This window comes from Phyllobates terribilis, unplaced genomic scaffold (genome assembly GCF_046119375.1).
Source record: "Phyllobates terribilis strain yellow unplaced genomic scaffold, ASM4611937v1 Scaffold_1__5_contigs__length_1240528914, whole genome shotgun sequence".
NCBI classification, from domain to species: domain Eukaryota; kingdom Metazoa; phylum Chordata; class Amphibia; order Anura; family Dendrobatidae; genus Phyllobates; species Phyllobates terribilis.
The window spans coordinates 1,049,248,810-1,049,272,575 of record NW_027362761.1 but is presented as its reverse complement, the minus strand read 5'-3'; the positions used below and the strand labels follow the sequence as shown (position 1 = coordinate 1,049,272,575).

General features: G+C 43.6%; 1 protein-coding gene and 1 long non-coding RNA gene across 3 annotated transcripts in view; one reads left to right on the top strand and one right to left on the bottom strand.

Annotated features, from left to right (window-relative positions):
- Positions 1-23,766, top strand: part of FAT1 (FAT atypical cadherin 1) — a 296,807-nt gene that overhangs the window by 17,175 nt on the left and 255,866 nt on the right. The window lies entirely within an intron of this gene.
- LOC141158448 (uncharacterized) overlaps positions 7,998-23,766 on the bottom strand; it is a 40,715-nt gene continuing 24,946 nt past the window's right edge. The window contains exons 2-4 of one of the 2 annotated variants that reach the window (XR_012248488.1): positions 17,853-18,032; positions 16,547-16,715; positions 7,998-10,899 (exon numbers count right to left, since the gene is read on the bottom strand). This is a non-coding gene — a long non-coding RNA (uncharacterized lncRNA). The remainder of the gene's footprint in view (positions 10,900-16,546; positions 16,716-17,852; positions 18,033-23,766) is intronic. The other variant, XR_012248482.1, reaches the window with a different exon arrangement.

The window sequence follows — 23,766 nt, the reverse complement described above, 5'->3', positions numbered from 1 at the left end:
AGGAAGTAACAGCGCCGCCGCCCTAAGCAACCAGACAAGAGACATGCACACAGCTAGTAATGGAGCAAAGTGTGCAGCCAGGACTGATAGGTAAGTTGGCGGTCTTGCATGGTGGGAGATGGTAAGCCATGCCAGCACGCCACCAGGGATGTTACAATTTGATCATATACATTTAATGCATGTCTAGGTTTTTCTCACTTGACTTCACCGACTTAGACTATTTAGTGTTGATGCATCACACACAAATCGGATTACAAATATATTTAAACACAGGTTGTAATGTCACAAAATAAGACACTGTAAAGGGATTATACAGGACTTTTATTATTTTTGTTCATGGTGCTAAGAACTAACAGGTAGATAATTGTTAACTAACTGCCCGTTCTGCACTAGGACTATTTCTGCCGGCGCAGCTGGCGAGTCCTCTGCCTCTTATTAACAGAGCACAGTCTTCTCTTCCCATCTGCTCTGTTGACAAGGCATCATTAAGGATGTGAAGTAGCGGGGAGACGACTGTCAATCAGCAGGACATGGTCAGTGATGCCCCATCAACAGAGCAGAGCAGAAGAGAAGCCACTTCTCTGTAGATGTGATGTCATCAGAAGCCAAAGAATCACCAACAGGAGCAGTCTGTGACTGCTCAGAGCCTCCAGAGACCGGCGCCGGGCAGAACAGGCAGGTAGTTAAAAACCGGACAACCACTTTAAGTTTACATCCCTAAAACGAGGCCTTCCCGTAATTTCAAGCGATCTGATAATCCTTTATTTATGAGGCAGTACGTGAAGTTGGCTATAAATCATACTAATGTATAAGTATGTATCTATATGTATTAAGATATGCAATAATTGTATTATATGTCCCTAAAACCCAGTGCCTCTTTAAAAATAAATGAATATATGAATAAGTTATTAAATTAAAAAGAGAAGTGATGACTATTATTAATTACAAATTGCACATGAAAGAGAAAATTTAGAAATAATATCCAGTATTTGTTATGCAACTTGTATTGAATGAATAACATAACACAAGACAATGATATAGCCTTGGGCTCTCTGTGTGTAAGGCTGTGTGCCCACGAAGCATTTTCCAAGCGTTTATGCTGCGGAATTTACGCGGCGTAAACGCTTGGGAAACGCTTGGTGATACGCCCCCCATGGTCCCCAATGACAAGCCGCAATGTCAATGCCCATGCTGCGGATTTTTCCGCAGCATTTATGCTGCGCTCAAAAATCCGCAGCATGTCCATTAATTTTGCGGACACGCAGCGTAATCGCCGCCATTGTATGCATTGGACCGCGTGACATCCGCATCACTACATGTGGATAAGCGGATATCACACGGTTCAATGTGCGGATGGTACCCAGGTCTGGAGGAGAGGAGACTCTCATCCAGACATGAGTACCATAGAAACTGTAAAAAAAAGAATTTAAAATAAAAAATAAAGATTATACTCACCTTCCGATGTCCTACCGATGTTTTGTCCACTCCGTCCGGTCTCTTGCATTGCTCGCGCTGTTGTGAAGGACCTGCCGTGACGTCATTGAGTCATGTGACCTGACACATGACTGAATGATGTCACCGCAGGTCCTTCACACCACCGCGAGCAGTGCAAGACACCGGACGCGGCGGAGATAACACCGGGAGGACACCGAAAGGTGAGTATAATCTTTATTTTTTACCATTCTTATTCTTTTTTTTTAACTAACTTGGTCACACTACTATAAATCCATGCCGGTTGCATGGATTTATATAGTGTGAACAAGTTGTCAAGCACTTTTCCAAGTGATGCTAAAATCGCTTGGAGAAGCGCTTGATAACCTGCATGCAGAAATGCATGCAAAAACGCTTGACAAATGCTTCTACCTGGCAGGAAAAACGCATGTAAAAACCGCATGAGTTTTTCCTGCCAGGGAGAAGCGTAAAAAATGTGCAGCATTTCTGCATCGTGGGCACATAGCCTTACAGAAGCCATCAAGCTCTGCCAGGTCCGACACCAGTGTCACCCAGCTAACACTATAGACTTATAACAGGACTTTGTCGGGTTACGTTCATTCATCCATCTCCATCACCTAAAGTAAGACTTTACTAAGTGATCATATACAATAAACAAATCACTCCAGCTTTACAACTATCATGGATAGTCTTGTGCTCTTTCATAAAGAATTAAAAAAATAAAATAAGTGTCCATAGGTTAAAACAGGGGTCCCCAACCTGTAGCTCGGGAGCCATATGTGGCTCGCAGTCCCATGAATTGTGGCTCGCGACTGTCTGCCACTTGGTGCATTAGCTCCAGGACTAGCAAACCGGTATGAAGAGCACATCTCAAAATGGTGATTTTTGTGAGTAGCCCTGCACAGAAGAGCAGATCTGGATGCACATATATTGGTCTTAGGGGTTTAGAGATAATTTAAGTATGGAGACAGGATATAATACCTGCCAGAGGAGATGCTGGAAGCTGGATGTGACAGTGTCGTGGGAGTGTATGATGGGAGAATACTGAATAGTGGAATTGTGGAAACCCCTGGATCTTGGTATTCTGCTTCAGGGTGATTTCTGTGGAAAAGCTTTGGTTATCGTTATACCAGTAATGGGGGCTTTGGTTGCCACTACTGTGAGAGGAGCAGGAGCTGGATGTGGCTTGCGACCCTCTCTCAGAGCTGAATGTGGCTCTCAAGGTCAGAAAGGTTGGGAACCACTGGGTTAAAGGATGCCAAATGAATGTAGATATGTTCTTGTTAAGTCAAGCCTACCATCTGCATGTTGTAGAGGGAGCCTTAGGGGCAAAAGAATTCATAAGAAGTGAGCAATTTTACAAGGAACAAGTGATGTCATTGTTTTCCAGGAATATGGCGAGCTGCTTTAGTCGTAACCCTGTGAGAAGTTCCTACCATATGTGTCAAGTCTAATGGTACTGTATTTTGTACTTTATGTTTAGTATTTATGTTGGAGTCTTTTTTATCTTTGTTGGTCTTACACAAAATTGCCGTCATCAATCACCTGCTGGTAATATATGCATTTGGGAATCTAGACTAGATATTTCCTGTACTTGAAAAGTTAATCCAGGGTAGTTTTATCCTAGGTCTTTGTTACTGACCAATATTTACATTTTTGAGAAAATACTTTGGAGCATAAATGTATTGTGAGAAAGAAGGCTGGTATAAACAGTGACCATGGCCGTGCTGCATGCCCACTGTATCTGTATCATGGTGGACAATAACACTGGTAGGCACAGACAGTAAAGTTCCCCTGTGTAAGGACAATATATGGACCCTTTGCAGTCCAATAGCTCATAATAATGCACAATTCCACGTCTTGGAGGTCTTGGGTCTGGCACAAATGATATGTCCGCCCCTGGACAATAATAACTTCTTGCTAATGATATAAGGTTCCAAAATATCTTAGTTAGCCGTCAGACAAATTTTCGTCCATTGCAAAGAATTTTCTCCCAACTTCTTCTTACACAAGCATGCTCTGGCCAGTCCAGCATACATGAATTTTCAATGGTGAGGAGGGGATAAGCTCCACTGGAAAGGGCTCATCTGCTGCAGGAACAAAATACCATGCATGTTGAACCCTTCCTTCCTCTTACTTGTTGCATCTGGGAAAAGTCAGAACACTCAGAACTCTATGACATAGTGAATTAGGCAGGTTCAGCTGTTTTATTTCTAAAGCAAGCAAAAGAGTATTTATGAAAAAGGCTTGTGAAATATGTACCCTTTTCCTTGAAGTGCACCTATAATTTAAATTAAATGGGCTGTCACTATTATCATATTATTGATCTAACCAACGGATAAGTCATCAAAATCAGATTGGTGTAGTTTTGATATTAAGTACCCCCACCAATCAGCTGTTATCTGTTCCGTCAGTGACTAGATCACATATGTCAAACTCTGGCCCACAGGGTGAGTATACTTGTCCCACAACGCCGGTTGGGTCCCCCTAGTATATTTGGCCAGCAACGTCGGTTGGGTCTCCTGGCCAGCATCGCACTTTCACTCGTCATTGCACTTTAAAACATATCGGCATACAGTTGAAAACAATAATGGAGGAGGGAGCATGAGCTGACGCTCTGTCTCCTATCATTCCCCTTCGGCGTCTGACGTCTCAATGCAGCGGGCATGATGACGCCATGAAGAGATGGGAGCAGGGGGGAAACGGGGAGAGATATATATATTTTTTTTATGTGAGGCCTATTATACTGTATGGAGCATTACGTGGGGACATTATTCTATATGGAGGACTATGTGGGGCCTATTATTCTGTATGGAGGACTGTGTGGGGCCCATTATTCTGTATGGAGGACTATGTGGGGCCATTATACTATATGGAGGACTGTGTGTGACCCATTATACTGTATGGAGCACTATGCGATGCTATTATAGTTACATAGTTACATAGTTTATAAGGCCGAAAAAAGACAAGCGTCCATCCAGTTCAGCCTATTTCTTGTGCACTGCAGCTATTCCGCAGCGTTGATCCAGGGGGAAGGCAAAAAAAAAAAAAAACCATGCGGTATAGGCCAATTTACATCATTGAGGAAAAATTCACTTCCCGACACCAATCTGGCAGTCAGATTGAATCCCTGGATTAATTAACTAAGCATAAGATGTAATTTTATTGTTCTCAAGAAAGGCATCCAGGCCTCTCTTGAACTCATTAAGTGAGTTGGACATCACCACTTCCTCTCCCAGAGAGTTCCAGAGTCTCACGGCTCTGACCGTAAAGAATCCCCTTCTATGCTGGTGCAGGAACCTCCTTTCCTCCAGACGCATAGTGTTCCCCCTCGTCTTTGTCACCATCCTTGGTATAAACAGGTCATGGGAGAGATCTTTGTACTGCCCCGTGATGTATTTATACATGTTTATGAGGTCTCCCCTAAGCCTTCTTTTTTCCAACGTAAATAGGCCTAATTTTGACAACCTCTCTGGGTATTCTAGTCCCTCCATTCCCTTTATTACCTTAGTCGCCCTCCTTTGTACCCTCTCTAGCTCCAATATGTCTTTCCTGAGCACCGGAGCCCAGAACTGTGCACAATATTCTAAGTGCGGCCTTACCAGCGCTGTATACAGAAGAAGAACAATGTTTTCATCATATGCCCCTATTCCTCTTCTGATGCATGCCATGACTCTATTTGCCTTCGCAGCTGCTGCCTGACACTGGGCACTCCAATTTAATTTGCTATTAACCAAGACGCCCAGGTCCTTCTCCATGTCAGATTTCCCCAACGGTTTCCCATTTAATATGTATGAGTGACTGCTGTTTTTCTTTCCCATGTGCATGACCTTACATTTATCGGCATTGAACCCCATTTGCCATTTTTTGGCCCAACTCCCCAATTTATCTAAATCCTCCTGTAGCTGTGCCCTATCCTCATCTGTATTAACTACTTTACAAAGTTTAGTATCATCTGCAAATATTGCTATTTTACTATGCAACCCTTCCACTAGATCATTAATAAATATATTAAATAATATAGGGCCCAAGACAGACCCTTGAGGCACCCCGCTAGTAACCCTGACACACCCTGAGCTTACTCCATTGATAACCACCCTCTGCTTTCTATCACTCAGCCAGCTATTTACCCACTTGCACACATTATCCCCAGGACCAAGCATTCTCATTTTATATACCAACCTTTTGTGTGGCACGGTATCAAACGCTTTGGAGAAGTCAAGGTATACAACATCCACTGACTCTCCCCGGTCCAGCTGTGAGCTCACCTCCTCGTAGAAGGCCATCAGGTTTGTTTGGCAGGAGCGATCCCTCATGAATCCATGTTGATATGGAGTTAGACAGTTATTATCATTAAGATATTCTACAATAGCATCTCTAAGAAATCTTTCAAACAATTTACCCACAACAGACGTTAACCTACTGGTCTATAGTTCCCAGGGTCACTTTTAGACCTCTTTTTGAATATTGGTACCACATTTGCTTGGCGCCAGTCTAGTGGGACAGTCCCTGTCCATAAAGAGTGCTTGAATATAAGATACAGCGGTCTGTCTATCACATTACTTAATTCTTTTAGTACCCGGGGGTGTATGCCATCTGGGCCTGGTGACTTGTCTATTTTGATATTATTTAGGCGTTTCTGAACTTCCTCCTGGGTTAGGTGGGTGATATTTAGCGGAGGGTTTACTTTATCACTCTGCATTTCCTCCGATAAATTGTTTTCTTTTGTGAAAACAGTGGAGAAGAAGCTATTGAGTAGGTTTGCTTTACCCTCATCGCCCTCTATGATTTTACCCAGGTTATTTTTCAATGGGCCAACTCCATCAGTTTTAATCCTTTTACTGTTTATATAGTTAAAGAACAGTTTGGGATTCGTTTTACTTTCCTTGGCAATTAGTCTCTCTGTCTCCTCTTTTGCTATTCTTATTTGTTTCTTACAGATTTTGTTTTTTTCCCTATAAGATATTAGCGCTTCCTCGCTGCCTTCTTGTTTAAGTTTACCGAAAGCCCTTTTTTTGTTTTTCATTGCCCTCTTGACTTCCTTATTTAGCCACATTGGCTTCCTCCTATTCCTAGCCCTATTATACTGTATGGAGCACTATATGGGGCTTATTATACTCTATGGAGCACTATGTTGGGCAATTATACTATATGGAGCACTATGTGTGACCATTATACTGCATAAAAGGCAATGTAGGGCCCCGTTATACTGTGTGGAGCACTATGTGGGTTCATTATACTGTATGGAGCACTTTTTGTGGCCATTATACTGTAGGTCCTGAGCTGAAATCCCACCAAGGACAACATCTGCAAGGAGTTTGTATGTTCTCCCCGTGTTTGCGTGGGTTTCCTCCAGGTTCTCCGGTTTCCTACAACACTCCAAAGACATACTGATAGGGAATTTAGATTGTGAGCCCTAATGGGGACAGTGACGGTGATGTCTATGAAGTGCTGTGGAATTAATGGAGCTATATAAGTGAGCAAAATAAATAAATAAAATAAATAATACAGTAGGTGAGAAGACATGAAAATATTATGACAAAAATGACAAAAGCCAATAGGCAAGTTGCCGAAGAATTGCATGTTCTTGTAAAACACAGGTGACAAATGTTGTCATATTAACCTTGACAACATAGGGTGCAACATAATTGAGAGTTATTGCAATGTCTACATAAAGACTCCACTACAGTCAATATAATTGTGTAACAGCTACATAGAGACGCACTTATCAGATGTTATGAAGACGGGGAACTGAATGTGACTTTATAGATGGACATTGCAATAAATCATCTAAACACCATTGGCCTTGGCTATAACGTATGATTAACTTTGCACTTTGTTCCAATGTGGTGATTGCTCTATGAGAGTTAGTTATAAGTCTGCTCTGTGTATTACTCGGGTTTGACTGTCATTTTCTTTAAATAGAGAAAGTCAGGGTTCAGAGTCCATGAACTTGTGCAAAGCTTGTCAGCTTTATTCTGTGAACATGACAAGACCTAACCTAACAGTATGTCTGAGAGGAGAACATATATTCATGTTGTTACGTTAGGTCACCATTACCTGATAGCTTTCAGTAAATCTTGTCATATGTAAAGAGCAGCATATGAATTTCTGTTTCCAGCTAGAACGTCTTGAGCCCCTGCAGGTTCAGCTATCAATTCTGATGGCCCAATTAGCGACACCTTTTGTCCCTTGTAAAAAGCTGATGGACAGCACTCACATTAAAGTACTCATTATGTAAGAAATTATAGAAGTCATTTAAAAATCCTATAACTTATAAACATAACATTTAATGACTATTAATACCTGATATTTGAGTGATTGCTTATTTATAGGTCATAAAATGTATAAATAATAACAAAAGAGTTTTTCAGAATCCTTTGATTTTTATGGAGAGCTCAAAAAAGTATGCTCATAAAAAAAGAAATGTTAATAGTTTACTTTAATCAATACACAAAATGCAAAGTGAGAGAAATCAAAATTAAATCAATATTTGGTGTAATTATCAGTTGCAACCTTTGCCATCAATTTTTTTACATACACTTGCACACAGTTTTTGAAGAAACACAGCGGGGAAAGCGGTCAAAATATCTTGCAGAACAAACCATAGTTCTTCTTTTGATGTAGGGTTGAGCAAATCCTTCTGTCTCTTCATGTAATTCATTGTGGGGCCCATATCATTTACTTGACTTAGCTCTTTTTTATGTCACGGTACATACACCATGGCAATAGTGAGCATAGCAATAAAACATAAGGTAGTTATACTGCATCAGTAATGTCTCTCTCAAGCATAGATTTCATATCAGACTGGGGTTTCAAGAAATGCTTTTCAAACTATTTTGAAAAAGCACCAAGAAATGGGCAACATTGAAGACCGTAGACACAGTAGTTGGCCAAGGAAACATAGTTCACCACACGAAAGACACATTATGCTAACTTTCCTTCAAATCATAAACTGCCCAGCAGTGCCATCAACTCAGAACTGGCAGCAACCAGTGTAATTCAGCTACATCCATCTACTGTACGAAGACGTTTGGCCAGAAATGGTCTTCAGGAAATAGTTGAGGTCAAAAAGACACAACTTGACATGAAAACAAGACCAAACAACTCAACCATATATTCAACAATTTTGATCTGATGGCACTGTTGGACATTTTCCAATTTTGAAGGGAAGTAAGCATCATGTGTCTTTCATCTGCTGCACTAAGTTTACTTGACTGACCACTCTCTCATAATTGCCCCTTTCTTGGTGTCCTCAGTGCTGACAAATACAGGCAGAATTATCCATCATGCAATACCATCAGTGAGGTGTCTGTTTTGCTCCAAATTTATTATCCTGCAGGACAACAACCCCAGACTCACAGCCCATGTCATTAAGAACTATCTTTACTGTAAGAAGGATAAGGAGTCTTGAAATGAAAGTGATATGCCCCCCACAAAGGCTTGATCTCAACATTATTGAGTCTGAGTGGAATAAAATGAAATTATGGATTTGTGGAAGGCTACATCCACAGAAGATCTGTGGTCAGTTGGTAATCTGAGGCTTGAACCCTCTTTCTCTTTCAAATCTGTATGGTGCTGCTTTATTTTAGGAGATAGATATGAGAGAGAAACAGCAAGACCCTTTTTAGCCGGTCACATTAGTAGAAGGGTAATATAAGCTGTGTGCTGTATCTGAAAACAGAGTTTTGCAGCAGCGATTATACTGCAGTATACTGTAGTATTAGTATAGTCTCAGATTACACCTGCACCACCCATCCTAACAATGGCCATTCTACATTAATCCAGTGAAGCAGAAGCATATTTTACATCTGCCTCCCGGAAGAGATTCTTCTTTATGTTGTAGCTACACCTACATATGATACTGAACTGTACTATCACCGGAGGTTTGGAATATGATAAGGGTTTGTTGAGGCTTATAACAAATAGGTTTCAACAATTCACTTTGTTTCCAAGTAGAGAAGCAACGAGTATACTGTTCCAAATGTAATAGGAAGTTATTAAAGTCCGTCTAGGAAGCAGCAACGCGCCATTGTTTTCTTAGGCGATTGCTTATTTAGAGCACATTTCCTACCAGTTGCTGATTGTCTGACATTATTAAACTTCCTGTGGTGTTCATACTAAAAAGATCAAAGCTATCCATAGAAATGAATGGACTGTACTTCACAATTACTGACAATGGTTTCAGGAGTTATATTACAGTCTAAAGGGAAATAATAATGAAATATACAGTATGTTAGGGATAATAAGATATGTAGATGTATGATTGATAACTAAAATCTGATGACATTTTACTAAAATGTTTTCCATACCAAATATACTTATTCGGATTATTAAGGCCCCAAACCAGTTAGACTAAATTCTGCCAAACCTTCGATATTGGCAGGATTAGATGTCAACAGTCTAATATATTAGGGGGCCTCCCAACTCTTCCCCGATAGACTGTGTTGGGGGAGAGAAGGATCTGACCTGTTGAATCTCAGCATCTGATCTTTTTGTTCTCCCTGGAGATGAGCCGCTGTCAGTGGAGTGTGAGAACGTCTGTCTCAAAGAGAACACAAAAACACTTGTTGGATGAGTGGCAATGTATGACTGCATGATTCTACTTACATACAGTAGTCCTATGATTTTACATATACAGTAGATCTATATGAGATCATACGTTCTTATCCAGCAAAAACAATGTCTACACGTTTTCTACTTTCTCATTTTCGTCTCCTCTAATAATTTTTAATATACCCCACACATGGGTCTAAGTTTACATTCTTTAATAAATAGATTGTGACGCAATTTGGGGTAAGGACTAAAGTGTGGACAGAATCTGTACAGTGTTGTAATATAAATTACCATGAAACAAATGAGAAACGGTTATTATCTCCACTGTGTGGGAAGTGTTTACCTGCTCAGTTTTAGGCTTGATGTCATTTATAAGCTTAAAAAGAAACTGTGCATTCAACAAACTTTGCATAAATCAATAGTAAAGACAAATATATGAATCACTGTAATGTATCTTATCAGTGTTATCAACTTCCTTTCCCATTTATCAGACACTTCTTCCCTTGCCTCCTGAACTTATCATCCATGAAAAAAACAGACTAATTAATCTTCCTCAAACAAGATGGCCTGCAGGTTTCTTGTGTGAGAATAACTATACTCTGTTGAGAGGGGGAGATAAGTAAGGAGCAGGGAGAGGAAACAGGCAGACAGAGAACTAGAGACGGCGTGGTGAACTTTGTAACAACTCTTCTATCTCACCACACAGAGCTGATTCACATCCACACAACTCAGCTCTGTAGATGTTGCTGTTGCTTGTCTCAACTAAAATATGAATGAAGAGCAGGAATCCGTCTCTGTGTGTTGTGCTGTGTATGGGAGAGATCACAGCTTCTTGTGTCTTTTCAGCAGCTCCCACTCCCAGCTCCCACTGAATTCCAAATTAGATAGAAGCTGCAAAAGGTAAAACTGGTAAAAATGCAGGATAAATCATATAATGATCAGATAGGGTATGTGCATACGTCACATTTTTGCAACGTTTAGCCCACATTATTTCTGCTCGTTTTTGCTGTGAAAAAGTGAGCATTTTACTGTTCTAGCAAACTGAATGAGATTTCTGAAATCTCATGCTCATGTTGCTTCTTTTTTCCTTGCAAATTTGAGCAATTTCAGATTTAAGCTTGCAAATTCTTTCAGTGTTTTTATAGCATTATTCACTCATTCTAATAAGCAAGGAAAAAACGCATTGAAAATGACGCGCCCCCTGGGACATATTCCTTTTTGAGGGGAATACCCGGCACCGGATCAGATGGGGGGTTGTAGTCTCCGAGCGGCTGTGACCCGGTCCCGTGCCCAGGGCGTCAAGCTAAGTGTTATGTGGCAGTCCTTACTGATGTTATAAGAGTTCTTTTGTGTCGACTACGCCACCCGTTGTAATGCGGTCACTGTGGCCGCCGCTGCAGCAGGGTCCGCTGAGGCTGATGGAGGATGTGCAGCTTGGTGGGATAACCCCCAACGGGAGGGGTATAGCCTCAGAGGGGACAGGCGCAGAGGATGGGGGTTGTGGTGGTGCGGTGCAGCCGGCAATGAAGACAGACTCGGGTTGTGCAGTTAAGGGAGTTTACTTACTGCTGATGTTCCGGTCACTCCAGCTGTTAGTGGCCACCCGAGCCGTGCTGCGTCCACCAGGTCCTGGATCCGGCCAACCCCCAAACAAGTCCGGAGCGTGGCCCTGAGCTCTCCCTCTGTCCTTTCTTCAGCCGTCCCCACCAGTGATCCACCTAGGTCCAGCTCCCTCGGGCCTTCTGTTGGGCAACCCTTGGCCTTAGGTTCCCTGACCCTCCATGTGGTATGCCTTCAGGGTGGATGTAGTGGGTGGCCGTGGCAGATGCTGCCCACAGCCTCCGGTCTCTGGCTAGGGATGTTTTTGCCCCCACCAGCTTGGGTTCCGGTACCCTTGTGCTGACTCCTCACCCGGTGCTCTAATTTGGGTTCTTGGGTCCCTTCAGTCTTCCCCCTCTGGGTCTTTCTCTTTCTTTCTCCTCTCTCTCTCTCCAGGGCTGCTGTTTCCTTCCTTCTCTCCAACTGACTTGTTCTCAGCGTCTGACCCTGATCTAAGTTGGTGCCCTCCTTATATATCCCTCTATGTGTGAGCTCAGGTGACCAGCACCCAATGAGCTCCTATCACTACCCAGACTGCTCCCCCTATCTGCCCCTACACTACATGGGATGTACCACCCCCCTCCCACTCCAGCCAGGAACAGGCTCGGTTGTACCTGCACATTTCTAAGTGGGAGTACCGTCGGCCTGCTCCTCTGAAGTGGGATGTGTGTAGTGCATGCAGTCTATCTGAGCTCAGTTCCACACTCCTTCCTTACCCGGGAGTGGAATATCACACCTCTGGGTTGAGGTGCAATACCCCTGTAGCAGCCGAATCCTCAGGGTGCTACATTCCCCCCTGGTAAATCACAGCACGTCCTCGGGCTGTAAGACAAAACACCAAAACATACAAAATTTTTATATGAACATATAAAACATGTAAAACATTATGTATATATAAAAACTTTTCATATAAACATTCTCGTCGACTTCTCTGGTTTCAGGTTCCTCCTCCGGACACTGTGCAACGTGTGTCCGGGAAAAGTGCGACAGTCTTTCTAGAAAAATGGTTTCTCCTATAAAACCGGTAGGGGGCGCTTTAGGAAGCGCAACTATGTACAGGGAAGTTGGAAGTTGGCCGCTCTCAGTCCTCGGCCAGGTAGAGGGTAGGGAATGGCTGCTCACAGTCCTCAGCCTGGTTTGGGTAGGGGACACACGGGTTAAACTGTTCACTGGTCCCAACGGGGACTAAACTTTAAAGCAGCCACGGTTACTTGGGTACCCCGACAGGTAACTATATACAGTCCTTTGTACTATCTCAGTCATAGTACCTTCTAGCCTTGAACCCGTCCGGGTCTTCTGGCTCCTCCTCCCTACACCGCAACTCCTCCTCTGTCAGGCGATGCACGTGGAGGGCGTAAGGTCCCTTGGCACACTTGTGCCGGGTGAACGTTACCTCGTCACCGACGTAGAGGTCACGGCCTTTGTGACCCTCTGGCAGGTGGGACTCGACGTCCCGTCGGGTAACGAAGACGTCACCCATGGTGTTCCGGTCCTTTATGAAGCCCCACCCATGCTGCGCATTAAACTTTATTACCGTCCCGATGGTACGGGGACGATTTGCTGCATAGGGGTCCCTTCTGGTCCGACTCTTTTGCTCCGCGCTGCGGGTCTGGGCCCATTGCTCTCTGACCCGCCTCTCCTCCCGTTCTCTCTGAAACTCTGCCAGCTGTTGACGGCAACACTCTGTGCGTTCAGCTGCAGCTGCCCGAGTCTCTCCGGTGAACCCCATCAAATCTTCTCCCGTGGGGTCCCACACGAATTGGGCTTCTTCTAGTGGAGGCGAGACCCGAGTCACGGGCTTTGGAGCCGGGATCAGGGGCTCACACAGGGGACCTAACTTCTTTTGTCGCTCCAGTTCCAAGAATTCTTCGGGCCAGATGAAAGGCCGCCCGTCCGGCCACGCCAGCTGGCTGAAGGGGTCCTCTCCCAGATATGGCACCCTTGGTGTTTCGGGTGCGGGCGTGATGGTGGGGGCGCCCAGGTTACCCAGGCCTTGCGGCCAGGCCGGGGGCATCTGGAAGGTAAATGGAACTGTTAACACGGCGGCGCCCTGGGCTACCTGGCCTTGCGACCAGGCCGGAGGCTCCGCGGAGGTAGATGGCTCTGCTGGGGATGCGGCGCCCGGAAACGCTAGGCCCTGCGACCAGGCCGGAGGCTCCTCCTCTTCCTTCGCCACGCTCCGGGTCACGACGCGTGACGTCACCGGGGTCGCGACGGCGGCTTCCGGTCGGGGCCTAGTCGGTGGCGGTGTCATGGCGGTCTCGGGTACGGCCGGGGGACCTTCGGGCTCTGCGACGGGGAGCTGGGGCAGATAAGCGGTCTTCCGGTATGGGGTATAGGCGTCCCCCTTACCTGCTGCCATGCGTCTCGCTCCCTCTTCTGCGCCGTCTCCGGCCTTGGGTCCTCCCGCGTCATCCGCAGAGGCAGTCGGTGTCTTCTTCCAAGGGAGCGGGTTCCGTGGACGGGTTCCAGCTTGCTGGGCCATCTCCCGGCCCCACTCCGCCAGGATCTCCCTCTGCACTCGGGCCATCCTTCCCGCGAGGCCCTCCAGGGCACTCCGCGCGCACTCCCGATCTCGGGGAAGCTGCGCCAGGATCTCCGCTAAGCCTAGCGGGGTTGTTGACTCCAGCAGGCTCCTGACCATCGGGTCGGTGCTGCTCTGCTCTCCTCTTTCTTCTTTTTGCAGGCTCCTGGCCTGCGGGCCGGTGCTGCGCTGCTGCCGCTCCATTCCCGGGTCTACTCTTCCTCTCCTCGACTCCGGGTGCTCTCGTTCTGGACACCTTGCCTCCGGGTGCGCTCGCTCCAGACTGCTCCAGGCGACACCCATCTTTTCTCTTCTCTTTCGTCTCCTCCCACTTCGAGGGCGGTCCCGGGGCAACTCGGTGACTGTCAGCTCCAGGGGGAGTTCTTTCACGCTGACAGACACCTCCAGCATCACAGTCTCTGTTGGTGGGGGCGGTTTCCACTTTTGGCGCCATTTTCTGTCCCGTCCCACGATGGGATGTGGCCTCTTGCCCTCCTTTGGCACGCCCATAATGGCGTCCGCTGCTCTTCCAAGGCGGGAAATCTGCGGTTTTGGCGGGAATCGCTTCCCAGTGGCGGGAAACTCGGCAGATGGCGGGAACAAGCTGGAAATGGCGGACAATCGGCGGGAAACGACTGGTGATGGAGTCCGATGGCGTGGACCCTCCGGAACCGGCAGGAGACTTCTTTCTGAGGTAAACTTGCACTTTTCTTCAGGCACGCAGTACCCGGGTGTTGCGGGCACGTAATCCTGCCGACTACGCCAAAGTTGACGCGCCCCCTGGGACATATTCCTTTTTGAGGGGAATACCCGGCACCGGATCAGATGGGGGGTTGTAGTCTCCGAGCGGCTGTGACCCGGTCCCGTGCCCAGGGCGTCAAGCTAAGTGTTATGTGGCAGTCCTTACTGATGTTATAAGAGTTCTTTTGTGTCGACTACGCCACCCGTTGTAATGCGGTCACTGTGGCCGCCGCTGCAGCAGGGTCCGCTGAGGCTGATGGAGGATGTGCAGCTTGGTGGGATAACCCCCAACGGGAGGGGTATAGCCTCAGAGGGGACAGGCGCAGAGGATGGGGGTTGTGGTGGTGCGGTGCAGCCGGCAATGAAGACAGACTCGGGTTGTGCAGTTAAGGGAGTTTACTTACTGCTGATGTTCCGGTCACTCCAGCTGTTAGTGGCCACCCGAGCCGTGCTGCGTCCACCAGGTCCTGGATCCGGCCAACCCCCAAACAAGTCCGGAGCGTGGCCCTGAGCTCTCCCTCTGTCCTTTCTTCAGCCGTCCCCACCAGTGATCCACCTAGGTCCAGCTCCCTCGGGCCTTCTGTTGGGCAACCCTTGGCCTTAGGTTCCCTGACCCTCCATGTGGTATGCCTTCAGGGTGGATGTAGTGGGTGGCCGTGGCAGATGCTGCCCACAGCCTCCGGTCTCTGGCTAGGGATGTTTTTGCCCCCACCAGCTTGGGTTCCGGTACCCTTGTGCTGACTCCTCACCCGGTGCTCTAATTTGGGTTCTTGGGTCCCTTCAGTCTTCCCCCTCTGGGTCTTTCTCTTTCTTTCTCCTCTCTCTCTCTCCAGGGCTGCTGTTTCCTTCCTTCTCTCCAACTGACTTGTTCTCAGCGTCTGACCCTGATCTAAGTTGGTGCCCTCCTTATATATCCCTCTATGTGTGAGCTCAGGTGACCAGCACCCAATGAGCTCCTATCACTACCCAGACTGCTCCCCCTATCTGCCCCTACACTACATGGGATGTACCACCCCCCTCCCACTCCAGCCAGGAACAGGCTCGGTTGTACCTGCACATTTCTAAGTGGGAGTACCGTCGGCCTGCTCCTCTGAAGTGGGATGTGTGTAGTGCATGCAGTCTATCTGAGCTCAGTTCCACACTCCTTCCTTACCCGGGAGTGGAATATCACACCTCTGGGTTGAGGTGCAATACCCCTGTAGCAGCCGAATCCTCAGGGTGCTACAAAAACGTTACAAAAATGCATATTTTTTATGCACCGTTCTTCCTGCCAAGGGACACATTTTTGATGCAGAAATGACCTGCAAGAAATAACTAACACATACACACACCCATGTAGTGTTATTCCTCATGTAGTCACAATATTATTCTGAAATTCTCTTTTATTGTCATATTTAGAGGGAATAATTCACCTAATATTAGTTTTCATTAATTAAAATTATTCTTTTTCTTTCTATTCTGCTTTTAATTAATGATTAGTATTTTTATTTATCTTCCACACATAACTATTAGGGTGGCCATCTTGCCTGGGCTTCTATTAATGGCAACTAGAAATATGCTTTATACCCGACACATTTCCCGTAAACAGCAGTACAGAAGATTTGGCGCATTTCTGGGAGAGATTTCCAGACATGTAGAAAAAAAAAATACTATTTAAAAAAAAAAAATGCTTACCATAAAAATTAAACGATCATCGTTTCCTCATGCCACATTCCTTTTAAGCAAACATATGCAGTTGTTTCCAGTTTGGTAGCTAATGTGATGCACGCTGTTTATAACAAGGACAACCTCAATATCATAGATACAACCGGGTGTAGTAGCTTCTGGCTCCTGCAATTGAAACCTAAGATAAAAACAAAATGAACATATACATTGTAGTAAATAAATAAATATCAGTAGTACATATAAATAGCTAAATAGCATAGGGAACTTAATTTACACAATTTTGATCAGAAAAGCGTAAAAGCCATCCCACCACGACAAGGTGAACCTAATTGGGACGGTCCTGTCTCTAGTATTAAACCTCTCTATGTGTCAGTTAACCTCAATATAGATGGGGGCAGAGCAGTTCACCTGCTTATGGGAAGCTATATAGATGAAATGCCTAGCTAAAAATGGGGGAGCAACATCCCTGTTTATGCAAAGTACAAGAAACTACAGCAAAACCAAAGAAATGAGCCGGAATATATGTTGGTATAAGTGCAGTGTGTAGGAGCACATGGCCATTTAACAGGCAAAACCTAAGATAAAAAACAAATAAGCATATACCCTGTAGTAAATAAGCAAGTAATAGTAATAATACATGAGGTACTTAGTTAACAAAAGCGTAAAAGCCGTCCCACCACGACAAGGTGTACCCAATCGGGACGGTTCTATCTCTAATATTTTGTAAAATAAGTGGAGGGCAATATCGGCCATAATGATGGCTACTCTATGCAGCAGCTCTATGTATGCATAAGCATTGGGTAAAACAGTCATCTCACTTTAACCCAATAGATTATTGTAGCACAGTGCTGAGCTGATTAGAGGAGGTGCATAGATCACTTTTTTCAAATGAGCCTTTTGTAGGTTTCCATTAAACGCTGCTTTGCCTTTATTCTCTGTACATTCTACATTGGGTTAACATTCCTAAGTCTGTGTTTGAGTTTATTGGCAGGGTTTATTGGCAAGGTGAGAAAATTTCTAGTCTCTATAAAAAGAGAGGCAGCCTCAGCATAATTTTCATTGTATGGAGTCCAAAAAGGTGGGATCTGGCTCCTCTAAGCTGCCAAAGCAGAAGCATTTTTAGAATATAGTGGGAAGGGGTCCGTGCTGAGGATTGTCAGCTGATAGAGCTATTGCTAGAAAGACGCGATATAGCGCTGGTTTTCAACGGATTTACATCTCCTGACCTACACCTATAGGGCCACACGCCATTTACTAAGTACACATAATCATCTCCAATACTACATTTCCTATAAATCGTAATTAAATCACTTACATTGGATGTATATCACCAAATCCCTCAGGAGGGCACAATAAGCAGGATTTAGTGCATGCAGCAGAATCACTGAACTCCAGTAATTAGTGGAAACTGGGAATTAATCCTGGCATTGTACGGTAAATGGAGCCATCTATCTGAAGCGTTACATTAAACGACGTGAACTGTGACCTGTGGTAGCTGAATTAAATAACGTAGATGAAAAATGACATCAAACTGCAGCAGAAAACTGTATATTGCATTGGAAGAATACAGTATAACACAATATAACTCTGTCCTGCCTCCTCAATCAAGCGTATGCGTATAGATAATGTTTTCCTTTAGTGTTTAAAGGAAATCTGTCACCAAGTTTTTGTCACTTAATCTGAGAGCACGATAATGTAGGGACAGAGAGCCTGATTCCAACGAACTGTCATTTATTAGGCTTTAGTTTTGATAGAATTGCTGATTTATCAGCAGGAGATTAGTAAACCTGCTGCCAGGTAGTCCTCAATATCCATGTGTCCTATATAACCCCGTCTCCATCACTGATTGGCAGCTTTCTGAGTACACTGTGAAAACTGCCAATCAGTGGTGTGGGCGGGGTTATATGGAGCTCAGCATTCAGAGAACTGCTATGTCTGCAGCAGATAAAACTGTGATTTCATACAAAAATTACATTCAGCCCAGTTAAGTGACAGATCACTGTAATGAGGGTCTTTGCCCCTACATCATGCTGCTCTCAGATAGGGAGACCAAAAACCTACTGACAGATTCCCTTTAAAAATAATTCACCCAATTCCTCTGTAAAGGGATTGCTCTATTATTCAGAGTTGGGATCAGCCTACACACTAGTCTATAGTTGGTAAAAATGGCTGATTTTAACCAAAATGATCATTCATTGGGTGAAGTTTAACAACTGTTGGTTGATGAACGACTACAATCACCTGGATAGAAGTTGGCTGTTTTTACATTTTCATCATTGTCTTTGTTCTTCTGAGCTCTTCTCATCGGATTTACGCCCATAAAGTTCAGCTAAATCTCAATCTGGACATAAATCAGCATAAATGAGTTCAGGAGGAAGATAAGCAATATATTGTAACCTTTTCCTTCAGAACCAACTATGGCATTCGAGGTTAACTCATTCTGCAGTCTGCAATAGACAGTGCAACGCAAAGGCCGTAGAAGGCAAACAATGTAACATTTTTAATGAAAAAATATTTTTAGCTCAAAAATACATACATTTAATAAGTTAAAAAAAATGCCTCCAAAGGGAAATCAATGCATCTCAAGTTTTAAAGAGTTCTGAGATCATAATTCAAGAACCCGACTAATGAAAACCTCTGACGTGCCCTATATGAAACATTTCCAATTATTTGTTATACATTTTTCAGAAATGCTAGGTAGCATTAAGAGCTGTTTAAAATTACAAAAATATTGCTCTTTATTCTATTTTACTTACTCTATGTAAAATAGATTTTCCCTAATATTAAAACGCAAGGTACATGTGCTCAGAAATGTTCCAGTTTTGTTGGACTGAACGTTATATTTGTCGTAGCAGCATTTTGTGCTTCAGAGCTGCTCTTATTACTTTTACCTGGGGCAAAGTTTTGATACCATTTGCCGTAACATTGGAGGCAATGGAGAATTGTCTTTTGTCATCCAAAAATCTCACTGATAAGGTTCACATGAGCGTATAAAAAAATCTTTCAGAGAATCATCCACAAAACTATTTTTCTCTCACTTGTCATCCATGTGCTGTCCGTATAAAGTCTGTTTTTTACAGCAACTGCTATTAATCATTTATAAGACCATTTATAATAGTTTCCTATGTTACAGAATTACAATATATCTGTAAAAATTGGATGCTGTACCTTGGCTCCGATTTTATTTTGCACTCCCAAAGACTTGAATGGGCGAGTCTCATCCGATTTACAGAAGAAACTCGGTCAGTGAAAAAAAAAATAAATAAAATCGCTCATCTGCACTGCCTCACTAAATAACATTTTTCATGGACATTACTCGGACCAAAAATAGGGTCGTGTGAATAAGCCCATATACAAATTTACATAGACTTGCCCCTGTTATTTATTCATTCCTATTATTCTCCATCCTTACCAGGCTTAGGGGCAGACATGTCAATGGTGGAACATGTGCAGTCGCACAATGGCCCAAGAGGTAAGGGGGCCCATTTTCCCCTTTAAATCAGCAAGCAGGTCCTGTCATAGACACAAAGAGGGGCTCACATACTGTTCTTGCACAAGGGCCCTCTTCCCTCTGTGTCCTCCACTGATCTGGCTTACTTATGGTTTTCTATAGCCCCATGTCTGTACTTATTTGGATTTAAAAAAGGGTTGTCGAGGATTAGAAAAACATGTATTTTTGGTTTAAAAAATAATGCATGAAAGCATGTCGAGATCAACTTCAATCATTAGTTTCCTTAATTAAGTCAATCATATGTGTTACCAGTGGATACAACACGTATGTTATTAACACATGTAACAGAAAATATATGTACAGCAATTGAAAAGTATTGAATGCGTCACCAATTTTCTAAGTAAATATATTTAGAAAGGTGCTATTGACATGAAATTTTCACCAGATGTCGGTACCAACCCATCCAGTCCCCCCAGGCAAAGAAATCAAACCATAGATGTCCATAAATTAAGTGATGTGTAATAATAAGAAATGACACAGGGAAAAAAGTATTGAAAACATGAATCAAGAGAGGTGCAAAAAGCTGTGGAAAGTTATGACACCAGCTGAAATCTACCAGTAATTAGAAAGCAATCCTGCCACTAAGTGAAAAATAGTATCAGATGGTTCAACTGATGGCCTGTAAAAAGGTGTCTCATTATCAAGGTGCCACACAAGAAACATCTCATGATGGATACAACCAGTAAGCTGCCTCAATACCTTTGCAACCTTATTGTTGCAAAACATACTGATGGCATTGACAGAAGAATTTCTAAACTACTGAAGGTTCTGTTGAGCACTGTTGGGGCCATAATCCAGAAATGGAAAAAACATAATTTCACCATAAACCGGCCAAGAACAGGGGCTCCCCACAAAATTTCAGACAGAGGAGTGGAACAAATTATCAGATGAGTTGTCCTAGAGCCAAGGACCATCTGTGGAGAGTTACAGAAAGACGTGGAATCAGCAGGTACAATTGTTTCAAAGAAGACAATAAGTAATGCACTCAACCTCCATGGCCTTTAGTCACGCTCACTATGTTAGAACACAGTGAAGTTTGGAGGTGAGAACATCATGATGTGAGGCTGTTTTTCAGCATACGGTACTGGCAAACTTCATGTGTTTGAAGGAAGGATGAATGAACAAATGTACCGAGACATTCTTGATAAAAAGCTTAAATTTATGGAAGGCATTAAAGCAAGAGTTCATAAACGGAGCCCACGGGATCTTCAGCATGTGAAGAGTGTTTTTGTGGAGGAATAGGCCAAAATCACCTGAGCAATGCATGCTAGTTTCTCCATGCAGGAGGCGTCTTGAAGCTGTCATCACCAACAAAGGTTTGTGTACGAAGTACTAAATAAATTTCAGTAAGCGTATTCAATATTTTTTTCCTATGTCATTTTACATTATTACAGATAACTTAAATTATGTATATGTGACGCTGAGTCACTTTTCCCGGCCAGGCCGTGAGATGGGATAGTCAAGGAGTCCGAAGTCAAAGCCAGGAGGGTACGTCATAAAACAGAGGGAAGAGGCAAAGGCGTAGTCAGGTAACGTACCGTTGGTCAGAATACCAGGAGGATCGCAGATCAGAACAGAAGGGGTTAAACAGACGGATGGTCAGAACAAGGTCCAAGGTCAGGCAGCAGAAGATCAATAAACAGAAAGCAAGGCACAGAGAACAAACTACACACACTAGCTGAATGTACATCTGGCAGAGATCTGGGGGAAACAGCTCAGTTAAGTAGCCTGGCATTCACCTGGGATAATGAACACCTGGAGAGAGCCAGTGCCTCCCAGTCTCAGGTTGGACAGCTGAGCTGTCAATCACCACACTGACAGCTCCAGCACGCCCCTGTACAAGATTGGATGGCTGAGCTGTCAGTAACCGCGTCACAGACACAGTGACGGGTGGAACAGTATATCTATGGTTTGATTTCTTTGCCTGGAGGGATTGGATGGGTTGTTACCGACATCTGGTGAGATTTTTAGGTCATTATCACCTTTAGAAATATATTTACTTAGAAAATTGGTGACTTGTTCAATACTTATTTTACCCGCTGTATATCATGGCAGTAATTTCCATTTTCGATTTATTTAATCCTTAAGAACCATTTGCAATGGAAATAAACACCTTGTCTTGATTATACACAGATGAAATTTCAGGAGAAACAAATTGAGAAACTATAGTAGGATTCACAATGGGACCATCTACCAGTGGTGGTTCACAGCAATTAACCCCTATTCCCATCTTGGAATTTGAGAGCTTTGGGATGTAGCTTTGTCCTCCTTTGATCACATTATGAAACTGTACAGGCTCACGGGGCCCCTGATGAATGAAGATGGGGCAAAGGTAAGTCATTGGGTTGCTTCTATGGTACAAATGGCCTTAGATAAAGCATTAACAAAGAGATATTGTATAATAGTAGTGCTGATACTGTACAAATAGATCTTAGTACAAAGAAAGTCTGTATTTTAGGGTAAGACATAGTCTTCGTAGGCAGCCTGCCAGTGTAATATGTTACAACAGACGTATATATGAAACCTTGGCACTCGCTAGTGCACGGGTGGAGTTCACTATGAGTTTCAAAATGACAAATTGTAAAAAAAAAAAAAAAGCGCCCAGAAATCATGGCACAGCATGAAAGAATCTAATATTATCAAATATGCCGACAATGTTTTAAGTATTAAGTAATCTGTTATTTTTGCACATCATGGAAGCATCGATGGGATTCTCGTTGGCTAATTACAAGGAACCATTTGTGTAAGCAGATTGTAATTGTTCTAACTTCCCCGTCTTTCTTATGAGGATTAGTGCAAATTGTTTCTGGGCTTATGTCTATGATTTGCATCCTGTCTGGTAAATGTCAGGAATGGTAAGGTACAGAAAATTATATATTGCCATTTACAGAAACTTGAACTTTTCTTTGGCCTTTTTTCGGAGCGAGTATTCTGCTTTTTAAAGTAGGAATGTACAGCTGCGCACAGGTTTTTATCACAGCATATAAAATGGCTTTGGTGGAACAAATAGAAACCTAGAAGTGTGAAGGAGCCATATCCGAGGACACTGCCTACATTTCCTCTTGTTCCTACTGAGGACAGTAATCTTGTGAAGCGTTGTTTAACGAAATCATAAAATGGTCATCTCGCTTATCTTTATGAGTTCCCTCATTAAACGGGTCTCCAACGCGCTTTATAACTGGTCATCCCACTTTTTACTTAAAGATTAATCTGCAATAACCTTTACCTTTATAGATCCACACGCCATTGCTTACACAATGCACAATTAGCAAGCAGCCTTCGATTCTACTCAAAGGAACTAAATCACTTTTCCTATTTTTTATTACTGATGAAATGAGGCATCTTGTTTTCTATTCTAACCCCTCAAATGATGGCAGAGCTTTTCTCATGAAGGGAACACCTTTATAGACTTTGGCCTGTCAATCAGCTGAACAATTTGGACCTAGTTTTAGAAACCCTCAGCAATGTGCTGACATTATCGGGCAAGATGTGGACACTCTGCAGAGGTTTTATAGAAATCTAGTGTTTTATGGATGCCATTCTGATGAATGACTTCCATGGTTTGTAAGAATAGAACATGCTGACCAGAGTAAGTGCCATCTTTATTACTGCCTCTCTGCTCTTTCTCACAGAAGAAGGTCCCAATTGGAGGATCTCCTCCATGATTTTTATATGAATATAATAAGTGGTTGTCTTGGCCAAAATATTCAGATATGTT